At 45.2% G+C, this 12,358-nt stretch overlaps 1 protein-coding gene across 2 annotated transcripts in view; it reads right to left on the bottom strand.

The window, feature by feature from the left end:
- The window catches only part of Galnt17 (polypeptide N-acetylgalactosaminyltransferase 17), a 473,219-nt gene that overhangs the window by 264,861 nt on the left and 196,000 nt on the right, over nucleotides 1-12,358 (bottom strand). The gene's annotated exons all lie outside the window — the stretch shown is intronic.

The raw sequence follows: 12,358 nt of genomic DNA, 5'->3' as shown, positions 1-12,358 counted from the left end.
AGCTGAAGCTCCCAGGATGTCAGCGGGCACCTATCCATTGTCACATCATTCCATGAAGACCTTGAAGAGTAAGTGTAGGCAGCAGAGCTGTGAGAGGTTGAACTCCTTAGCAAGGAAAATACGTGCATCTGGCTCTGCAAACAGGCAAGCCACTTAGTACACACACACACACACACACACACACACACACACACACACACACACATGCACGCATACACTCTGGAGTGCTGAGAAACTGAGGCAGGGCCTCTTGACATAGGATATTATTTTTATCACCAAATCACATACTCAGTTCCTTTCTAGAGGATCAGGTCAGCACTATACTGCCAGTCCAGATCCCTGTTGCTACACGGGGTGATCCTAGCCAAGTGCCCTCCCGTCTTCACTATGGACAGCACGACTGTAGAGCACCTGTGTCCCTCAGCTTTCAGAGTAGGCAGCTATTAATCCCAAGTGGAGCCAAACTTTGCAGGGAGACGTATCTGAGTAAGTCTAAGCCAACAGTTCCTCCTTGGTCGTGTGAGACTGTACATCACAAAACACTACCATGCACTGTCTGTCTGTTCTCCATGCTGGGAATGTGTTTGTGTAACATCGAAACCAAAAGCAGCTTGGATCGACCCAGGGCAGCGCTGTGCAGCCTCACAATGTTTCTCATGGCTTAGTGTGTTCTTGTCATACTTGGACTCTTAGGCCCCATTCCAGCAGAGACATCACCAATTGAAATGCTCGCTTCTTGCCAGCATCTTTGTCTTCCATCTCAAAGTCCACTTTACACAGAAAAAAAAAATATATATATATTTATACCCCGATAGCATCATCTTCACCATGCTCTAAGACTCGGTCAAACACAAGCACTTATGTTTGCTTTTCAGATCATCTGGTGCCAAGGCAAGGCCGCGCACACATGTAATCCCAGCACTCAGGAAGCAGAGACAGGAGGCGTGTGACTTCACAGCCAGCCCAGAAAAAAAATGAATTAGTTATGAAAGTCACTAGTGATAGAGCATTAGTAGAGGAATGAATTTAGCAATTCTGCAACATGCCAAACACAGGAACACAAGGAACTCAGCCCCTGGGTGTGCAGCAAAGGAAAACAAAAATGCATATTCACACAAAACTCAAACCAAGGGCTCATAGCTGGTTTGGGCACATCACCCAAATGTAACAAAAATGTAACGATGGCATACAGTGGTGTACTTGACACTAAAAAGAATAAAATGGCCATGAGTGGTGGTACACACACCGCATACATAGAATAGAAAGACGGACAGACAGACAGACAGACAGATGATACTTGTCTAGATAATAGACACGTAGACATATGATGGATAGATAGATGAGAGATGGTAGCTGGTAGATAGCTAGGCAAATAGATGATAGATAAGTGATAGATGACATACAATATAGATGATTGATAGATAGATAGATAGATAGATAGATAGATAGATAGATAGACAGACATGACAGATAATAGATATCTAGTAGATTAGTGGTAGATGACAGGTGATAGATACATAGATGAGTGGTAGACAACAAATAAATGGATGACAGATAACAGGTAGATATAAGATATGTGATTACAGGTAGGTCGATAAATAATATAGGTAGAGAAATACAGATACATGATCATAGATTAGGTAGCTATATAGAGAGATAGATTGATGGCATGATAGAGTATATATACATATATATACATTTACATACATACATATACATATGCACAGCAGGGTCACATGAGTGCTGGGATCACAGGATACTTTAAATAGGGGAATACTATGGCTCTATAAAATATCCTCACTAAGTCATAAACATATAACCCTCTTGTGATGAACCACTCTGTTCCTAACGAGACAAAACGTAAGGGCACATAAAAACTTTGCAGTGAAACACAGAAACACTCCATAAACTTATTTTAAATCTCATCAAACGCAGAGCTGAGCTTGTAAGAAAGGGAAACACATGCGATGAGTTAAAGGGAGAATGGAGCCAGTCTGCTGAGACAGGAGAGATGAGTTGATTGTTAACTAAAGGCTCCCCAGAGAAATAAAACTGAAACAGAGATATCTGTAAAAACTGGGATTCCCTAGAGAGCATACCAAGAAAGGAAGCATAGATTTATCATCATCACCATCATCATCATCACCACCCCCACAGGCACCACCCTCATCATTTTAGTAAAAGAGCTGGGCTGGTATCCGGCTCAGGTGAAGGACATTTGTCTTCCATGAGGGGCTGTGGTAAATCACATGGCTGGAATCCCCCACTGAGGGGCTGGAAGTGTAGCTCAGTGGTAGAGCACCTGCCTAGAATTTCTCAGTGAGAGGCCAGAGGCGTACCTTAATGATAGAGCACTTGCCTAGAATTCTTCCTTGCAGGGCTGGGGGTGTGTCTCAGTAGTAGAGCATTTCCCCTAGAATCCCCCATGAGGGGCTGGGGTCGTAGCTCCCTGACCAGTCAGTCTAGCCAAATTGGTGCACTCCAGGCCCCAGATTTTGAGACCCTGTTTCAAAAACGAAGATGGATAGTGCCTGAGGAATGAAGACCAGGGCTGACCTCTGGCCTTCATATGCAAACACACATACATGATATGAACAGGCACATGTACACACATGCAAAATAACATAAAGATTAAGAATGGATGCCAACTTTGCCAATGACATGCAGGGAATTGGTTCCTAATGCAATGGGGTTTTTTGTTGTTTTTTTTTTTTGTTTTGTTTTGGTTTTTTCTTGTCTTCCCCCCCACCCCCCTTTCTTTCTGTGGCATGATTTCTTCCCAGTATGAAAGACTTAGCAGCTTCACAAAAACAAAACAAAACAAAACAAAACAAAAAAAAAACAAAAAACAAAAAACACCATGCCTCCAAGCGCAACGTGACAACTATGAATTATATATTTCGTGGTCCATGTGTTCCCGTGTTTTCCCCCCAATTTCATCTGCCAGAGAGGTGCAACAAGGCAGCACAAATTTCCTCTGGATTTTAATGTGCCTACTTAGCAAGCTCCCAGAAACCACTGGCAAAGACAAACACAAGTTCAAGCCCAGGGACAGAGGCCAAGTTAGTCTCTGCCAGAGAATGCTGCCACTGGAACCTACTGAGATGACCCCACTGTGTTAGTTATTTTTCCTCAGTGCTGGGACAAAACACCTGACTAAAGGGACTCACGGAATGAAGGTTTATTCTGGCTGAGAATACTCCCTGCCGGGCAGTGAAGGCATGGTGGCCCGAGTGTACAGCAACTGGGGGTGCTCACATCGCCCTGTCCATTTTGTTCTGTCTGTGACTCCAGCCAGTGGGAGGGTGCTGTCCCCATTTACTGTGGGGCTTCCCTCCTCAACTAACCCAATCTCAAAACCGCATCACAGACACGTCTAGAGATGTGTCTCTTAAGTGAGTTCAGATCTTGTCAGACCATCAACATTAACCATGTTCGCACATGCGCATGTGCAACACGGAGCACCACAAAAGCTTCTTTTCAAACAGGGGCCCTTGCTTTTTGATCAAAAAAAAAAAAAAAAAAGTGCTTATAGCACAAGGAGCTGAGTTTGCTCCCTAGAACCCTCATTGTAAAAGCCAGGTGTGATGGAGCACACACTTATAAGCCCAGCATTGAGGAGGTGCATTGCTCGGGGTTACTGGCCAGGCAGCCTGGCCTTTTTTTAGCCAGTTCCAAGCTAATGAGACTTTGTATACATAAAAACATCTGATTTTGACCTCTGTTTTCCACATACATGTTTGCATATACGGATACATAGTAGTTTCACTCGGTGCACGCGCACGTGCGCGCGCACACACACACGCACACACACACAATATGCTGGCTGTGAGAAAGTCATGTAAAAGAAGAGCAAACGTAATAATGGAGAGAACAGACACTAACGAATGTCACAGAGAAACCAAGCGTGAGAGAGGCCAGTTGGGTGCTACAGAAGGAGCATTAGAGACTCTAAAGACAGCCCAGTCAGGGAAGGAGGTGTCCCCAGGGTGATGAAGAAAAGAAGTGAGAACCAAGGGTGCCGCTCCGGGAGGATGCCTGGGCGGAGGGCACAACGCTCGTGTACTAACAGGAACTTTTTATTCCCACAATAACCAACCAGTATGTAAAATACTGAAGGGAATCTATTTATAACAGCAACACTATTGCATCAGCTCCAACAATAACCAATAAGGCGATTAGGACATTGTACTAAGGGGAATGAAATGTAACCTGCATAAACTGGCGGTGAAGATGTTTCTGCTAATTGGAAGACGGAACAGTAGGAAAATGCAGCACTATACGATTGAGCCTCACTGAGAAGGGTGATGGGACTCGAACTCAGAGCCTTGCACGTGTCATCTGGGTGATCACACTTGTACTCGGATAAACTCCAGGCCCAGTTTCTTCTTATTGTTTTAAAATACATTTGTTTATCGTGTGTGTGTGTGTGTGTGTGTGTGTGTGTGTGTGTGTGTTTGTGCATGTGTGTGTGCATGCACACGCGTGCATGTGCATGTGTAGATGTAGAGGCCACTTGAGACAGTCGGTTCTCTCCTTCCACTGTATGCATCCTGGGGATTGAACTCAGACGTTCAGGTTGCTGGCAAGTGTCTTTACTGTCTGAGTTATTTCTCTAGCACCCTTTAAGTTTTAAGTGTGTGTATCCTCCCTGGGGATTATGTACATAAAAGTGCAGGTGCCTGTAAAGACCAGTAGAGGGCATCATATACCTGGAGCTGAAGTTATAGGTGGTTATAAGCCTATAACTCATGAGTGCTGGAACCTAAACTCAGGACCTGTAAAAGAGCAGGTCATGTTCTTAACCATTGAGTCATTTCTCTAGTTTCTCTCTATCGACTCTTGTCATTGCTGTTGCTTAAGTCTGGAAGATAATAAATGATAGTAAGATTAACCTAGAATAATGCAAATGTAAGAAAAAATAATTTTTTCTTTCAAAAGAGAGAAATAGAACTGAGAGACGAGTCTGTGGGCAAGTGTTTGTTGTACACACAGGGCGATCTGAGTTCAGATCCTTGTGCCCATGTAAAAAACCAGGCATGACTGCATGTGAGCCTGTAACCCCAGCACTGTGGTGTGCTGAGGCAGGAAGATTGCTGGTGTTGAGCACTTGGACCCCCAGTTGCAGATGCTATTTCATTCAGGTGGTTCTAGAAACTCCTAGGAAGGAGGGCTTGGCTTGAGGAAGTGATTTTGGGTGCCTTTGAAGGAGGTAACTGATCTAACTTCCTTCCTGTTGGAAAGGAAGTAAAGAGCTTGATCCCACCACCAGGATGCTCTGCCTATGCACAGGGGACTTAATCGACCATGGACTGTGGGACCCCTGAAGTCAGCACCCAAATAAATCTTCCTTGCCTCAGGTGGCTTTGCAGATAATCGTACCGCAGCCATGCAAACACAATTCATACAAGTAAGTGTGGTCAGTGGGAGGAAGCCCTCTGATGTGCTGGGAGGTGAGACTTTAGAATCCTTCTTTTTAAACAGCTCATTGTGTTTCTTTATGTAGTGCATACGTGTGCCATGCCCTGGCACAGAGCACATACGGGGGACAGAGTATAACGTGCAGTAGTCAACTCTCTCCTTCCACCGTGCGGATCCCGGAGATGCAACTTGAGCAGGAACTGTTGGACCATCTCACCATCCTAAGATATTTCTTTGTCTTGGATATTTACCAAACATGAAGCAGTAAAAATAACATTACCATCTTTAAACATTTTGGGGGGGGCGTTAAAAACTGGACAGTAGTGGTGGTGGTGGTGCACGCCTTTAATTCTAGCACTCAAGAGGCAGGGACAGGTGGATCTCTGAGTTCAAGGCCAGCCTGGTCTACAGAACCAGGACTACATAAACAAAAGGAAGAGAAAAAAAAAGGGGGAGGGAAGAAGGAAGGAAGGAAGGAAGGAAGGGAAGAATTCTCTTCTATTGATGTCAGGAACTATCTTTTCTTTTTAAGGCAATGTCTCACATATCCCATTCTGGCCTTGAACTCACCACTTTATAAAAGATGACAGTGACCTTCCACCTCCTGTGTTCATATCTGGAGTTCTGTGATCACAGGCTCACACTTCTGCACTAGGTCAATGTGATGCTGAGGATGGAACCCAAGCCTTGTGCATCCCAGATAAGCACTCTATCCGCTGAGCCACCTCCCCAGCCCCCTGGGACTACTTTCACAGAGATGATGGATTGGATCCATCTATCCTACAGGGTCCAGAAATCCTGTGAGGTCCACAGGCTATATAACTCCTCAGCGAAAAATAAACCCTCCCAGTCCACATTGGTCATAGATTTCAAATGAGCTACAACAGCACCAGCATGGCAGCAAAAACAAACAGCCCAGGGTGTAAATCATCCCAGTGACGCCTCCTCACCTCCCTCCTCGAAAGTAAGGACCATTGTTTTCTTGGGGACTGCAGTGTAAAGTTATGTGTTTACGATGGCCAGCATTATTCTTCCAGAAACAGGAATGAGACTTAGAACAAACACATTCCAGACTGGAGACTGTGGCGAGTGTGATCCTGCGCCCTGGCAGGCGCCTCATAAAGTTCCTCAGCTGGAACAGAATGCGTACGTACACACACACATATGCACACCCTGATCATATACAAACACACGTATACACAGTCACATATACACAAACACATGCGTTTACGTACACTTTCCCCACACAAATACATACATCTCACACACTCATCTATACAAACACACGTATACACACATACTTCCATACACCCTTACATATGTACACACACACGTACACACATATACACACACACATTCACATGCTTACATGCCTCGTCAGTAAGCCGAGCATGTCAAGTTCCACTGTTCAGGTGGATTCCACAGATTAAAGGGGTTTCTTTAGGAGAGACTCAATTTCTCCATCAGCTGCAGCCCTGGACAGATCCCACCTACACTAAAGCATTTGGAAAGCGATAGGCCATGGAAAACCCAGTTGTGTGCAGAATAGCACAAATAGCGAATATTCCACATTTATTCCTGGCCAATTTCCACTATTTTATGGAAAGCGAGAAGCCTTTTTTTCAGAAGCCAGAATAATAATTGCAGTAAAGGCTGGGGAACTCAGTTGGGAGAGTGTTTTCCTGGTGCGGCCAAAGCTTCAGGTTCTACCCACAGCACTGCATAAACCAAGCGAGGTGATGCGTGCCTGTACTCTCAGCACTCAGGAAGTAGAGGCAGGAGGATGCAGGGGTTCAAGGTCATCTTTGGCTACACGGCCAGTTTTAAGGCAGCCTGGGATACACGAGATCCGGCCTCAGAAACACAAAACAAAAACGGATGGAGGTTAAGTAAGAGTGACATGCCAAAAATGAAGCGTACTGCCCTGGCTATCAAGGATAAGGAATAGCTCTGATTATTAAGATGGAGAGACAATGACACAGAAAAGCAAGTCGGGAGATATTCCTGCCAGAGAGTTTAGCAACATTCTGGATCCCAACAACAGTGATAATTAATTCAATTGACAAGAGTCGGCTATACACACAGCAGCAAGTGGCACTTTAATACACAGACTGAACATACACGTGTCATTTCTAATCTGCTTTCTCCACAGTCATGCATAGACAGCAAAATATTTAAAATTCTTGACTCAAATAGTCATTCATTCATTCATTCATTCATTTACCACTCATTTTGGTGTTAGGGATTAAACCCAGGGCCTCTACCACTACACTCCCTGTACTCTTTTGGGTTGGTTTCTTTTGTCTTTTTGTTTGTTTGCTTTGTTGGGTTGTTGTTGTTGTTGTTTTTGTCATTTTTAGACAGGGTCTTCCTGTAGCCCATGCTAGCCTGGAAATCACTGTGTTGCCTAGGCTGGCCTCCGACTCATAGCAATCCTCCTGCCTCAGCTCCAAAGTGATGGAATGATGAGCACATGTCATCCCATCTGTGTCAAAAGGAGCAGACATCAGCATGCATATGTCTCTCCTTTCTTGTTTTATTATCATTGATTGTTTGCTTTTGTCCTGTGTGTGTGTGTGTGTGTGTGTGTGTGTGTGTGTGTGTGTGTGTGTGTGTGTGCAGTGACTGAGGAGACATTGGATCCTCTGGAGCTAGAGTTAAAATTGGTTCTGAATTGTCCAGTGGGGGTTCTGGGAACTGAACTCAGGTTCTCTGGAAGAGCAGCCAGCGCTCTTATAGGCCAAGCCATCTCTCCAAATCCAACAAGTCTCTTGACACAATCCCTCTTCCTGATTTGTGCTACCACTTGGAGGAGCCCAAGACATCTCCTGCTCAAGTTACTGTCCTCGCTCCCAAAGTGATCTACAGAACACGTCTCCCAGTGTGCAGACATGATCCTCACTTACTATTGATCAGAACTTATTAGTGCTGTGGTGTTGCCTATGGAAGACAAAGCAGGAGAGTCCACACACTGCATGTGGCTCATTAGCAGACTTCCAGTGCAGTGTCTTGCTTGCCTCTCCACTGTGTTCTTTGTCTAAACTATCCCAACCCCTCCTGGTGATTACAAACTGCCAATGACCCCTGACACGCTGAGGGGTTATTGGGGATTGAATCTAGGGATTTACAGGCAAGCACTCTACACCAGGGAGCCATTACCCCTAGCCTTTCAGTGGAGGGTCAAGGCCTCTACCACAGACACATGCTCAGATTTCCTTTTTGTTGTTGTTGTTGTCTTTGTTGCTGTTATTGTTTTTCAAAACAGTTCCCTGGCAGTCCTGGAACTCACTCTGTAGACCAGGCTGGCTTCGAATTCACAGAGATCCCTCTGCCTCTGCCTCCCAAGTGCTGAGATTAAAGGTGTGAAGCACCACTGTCCAGTCGTTTTGCTTTTTGAGACAGACTCTCCCTAACTTGTCCAGGCTAGCTTTGAATTTACTCTGTAGCCAAAGCAGATCTGGAAAATATGATCCTCCTGCCTCAGCCTCCCAGGAAGTCCCTGCAGCAGACCTACCTTGCGATCTTCTTTGAACACCAGGCAACCTAGACTATGAAAGTGTGGCACTCTCGTCCAGTGGAAATCTCAACAGAAGCCTCCATCTCAAACAAACATTATGTATGAGCCTTTGATGGTCACTCACATGCTCTTGTAAAGAGGAACGACCTTTTTGTCCTTGTACATAGTCCGGTGCCCAATAAGCAAATTTGCAAATAACTGAACAAGTACCATAAATGTTGCGCTAGTCAACCCCATCATGACGGTCTAGGTCAGCGGTTCTCAACCTGTGGGTCGAGACCCCTCTGGGTGACAGGAACCACCCTTTCACAGGGGTCACCTAAGACCCTTGGATACCACAGATATTTTTACATTACGATCCATAACAAATAGCAAAATCACAGTTACGAAGTAGTAACAAAAATAATGTTATGGTTGGGGTCACCACACCAGGAGGAACAAAAGGGCCGCAGCATTAGGAAGGTTAAGAAGCGCTGACTAGGTTGACACAGAAATCTCCTGGCGGCATGGTTAGAAATCAGCCAGCATTGCTGCATGAACTCGGATTGTCGAGTCCCCAGTTCATATATGAGCACAGTGATCTTGACGTTTGTTGACAACAGCATTATGATGGTGATTCTGACATTTCCGTCCTGCATCCTCTGAGCTTGCCAGATGTGATGTCCAAAGGTTATGCTAGCCTTTAATATTCTGAATGAAGTCATAAGAATTCAAATGCAGGCTGCGGTGATGGCTCAGTTGGTAAAGGGTTTGCTGTGCAGATATGAGGACCTGAGTTTAGTTCCCAGAACCATGCTTTTGTTTTATTTTCTGTTTTTTTTTTTTTTTTTTTTTTTTTTTTTTTTTAAGAGTTGGATGTAGCAGTGCATGCTCATAATTCCAGCACTAGGCAAGTGCAGATGGGTTCAAACAGCTATAGACAGGTGATGACAGATGCAAACAGGTAGCTCTTTGAAGCTCATTTTGGCTAGCCAACCTAGGTAGATAGGCAAAACCCAGAAAGGTACACAACACTGAGGAAAAACATCTGATGTCATCCTCTGGCCTCTATGTGCATACACAAGCATACATACATGTGTACGCATGTGCACATACATGAGCAGGCACGCACAAATACACATGCAAACAAAAAGAATTCAACTGGGGCCTGGAGAGATGGCTCAGCAGTTACTAGTGCTTATTCTTGCAGAAGGCCCAGGTTTGATTCCTAGCGTTCAAACCAGGTGGCCTACAACCAAGTGGAACTCCAGCATCAGGGAATCCAATATCCTCTTCTGGCCTCTGTGGTCTCTGGAGGTACCTACACATACACATATGTGCACACATGCACACACACACACACACACACACTCATGTACGTACATTTAAAAATAAAATAAACAACCGAGCATGGTAGCATTCGCCTTTAATCCCAGCACTCGGGAGGCAGAGGCAGGTGGATCGCTGTGAGTTAGAGGCCAGCCTGGTCTACAAAGTGAGCCCAGGACAGCCAAGGCTACACAGAGAAACACTGTCTAGAAAAAAAAAAATTTTTTTTAATTAGAAAAACAACTGTAGCCAAGCAGTAGTGGTACACTCTGAGTTCTAGACCAGCCTGGTCTACAGAGCAAGTTCCAGGGCAGCCAGCCAAGGCTACACAGTGAAACCCTATCTCCACTCCACACCCCACCCCCCAAAAAAACCCAGCAGTACCAAATTACTATTTGGCGAAAGAAAACTAGGCAAAATGTCCTTTGTGTATAAGGACAACAGCACACCTGTGGTATAACACAGGCTCTTGAGTCGGGAGGAAGGACAGACCAAGTAGCTGGACCATACCTCTCCCAAGAATGAAACACTCACCCTGTGTGATGCAGCACATTCTGTCCTGTAGCTCAAAAGCGTAACACTTGAAATAGCATCATCACTCATTTTCACCTACACAGTGGTCTTCTCATACATCTATCATGCAAAAGTCAGGAACTTATTTTTTGTTATCAGCCTAAGCCATTACCATGACATAGCTTCTGTAAGAATTACAAGCTCTGAGGGGGAAAGGTAGGTAGCCTGGCAGTCAGGAGCCAAGGAACACCACAGTCACGCTGCACAACAAACCTCACACAAGAGACTTATTGGGAAAGACACAAGAGGGTGGCTGCCTCTGCTTGGAGAGAGAAGCAACAAAGAACTAAATGGGAGGCAGGCTTATATAGGGTGTCTTGGGGGCGGAGTTCTCCAGAGCGGAGATTTCCAGGGTGGAGATTGGTGGGATTTCAAGTCCTGAGCTTGAGTGGGGCTCAGGGATCGGCAGGTCCTTGAGCTCTGGTATTGGTGAATTTTCAAAATATGCTGTGTCTTCATATGATATAGTCTTCTATCACATGTGTGTGTACATGTGTGTGTGCATGCATGCACGTGTGTATGTACATTTCAGTGATGGGGACTGAACCCAGCGCCTCGTGAATCTACCACTAAGTCACCTGCCTCTCTCTCTCTTTGTATTTTTTAGTACCATCTTCAATACCTTATAAATCCCCAAGGCTCTAATCTCCTGCTGCTATATCCTACGAGTTAAAAACATTCTGTTAAGATTCAGAACGTGAACAAAACTCCCAAGTGTGGGGTGATGCTACCCCTGGGGAGCCGTGACCAAATGTCCACTCACCCCAGAGAGGGAGCCAATCACAGTACACAAACCGCTAAAGTCCAACTTGGTGAACCGATGGGTTGTTTTGGGATGATTTACAGGAATGAGGATGAGGGATTACTTAGAGAAGCAGCCATGACTCAAAGACGGCAGCAGCACCAAAGCCTGCACTACTGTACCACCGTGGCTGATGACTCACGAAAGCTGGACCTGAAGTGCCATACGGCTTGCAGGAGAATGTCTTTTCCAGGCAGCTGAGCTGGTCAGTTTTTATCTAGGCCAGCAGGTCTCAACCTCTGGGTTGTGACCCCTTTGTGGGTCAAATGACTCTTTCACGGAGGGTCACCTGAGACCACCGGAAAACAGAAATTCACATTATGATTCACAACAGGAGCAAAATTATAGTTATGAAGCAGCAACGGAAATAATTGTATGGTTAGGGGTCACCACAGCATGAAGAACTGTGTTAAGGGGTCGCAGCAGTGGGAAGGTTGAGCACATGGTGCCAGGCAGTTTACCTTGTCTCTGTTTCTTCTAGGCAGCTCATCTTATCTCAGAGTGTCCTTTAGCAGACCTTACTGCTTACATGCAGGCTAGTGGGGGAGGGGCTAGCTAGTGAATCTAGTCAGTTTCAAGGACTTCCTGAAGCTATTTTTGCTTTGTTTACTTCCCAAACTTAAAGGGTACCACCCCAGCTGAGGTCGCTTAGAACATTCTATTGTTTTTCCCCTCCCTGCCAATACACTGTATCTTAATGAAGGGACTCTAAGAAGGAAGGTTTTAATCTCAGGAGG

This window comes from Acomys russatus, chromosome 19, assembly GCF_903995435.1.
Source record: "Acomys russatus chromosome 19, mAcoRus1.1, whole genome shotgun sequence".
In the NCBI taxonomy this organism is placed as follows: Eukaryota; Metazoa; Chordata; class Mammalia; order Rodentia; family Muridae; genus Acomys; species Acomys russatus.
The sequence above is the reverse complement of the archived record's forward strand: the minus strand, read 5'-3'. Positions and strand labels throughout refer to the sequence as shown.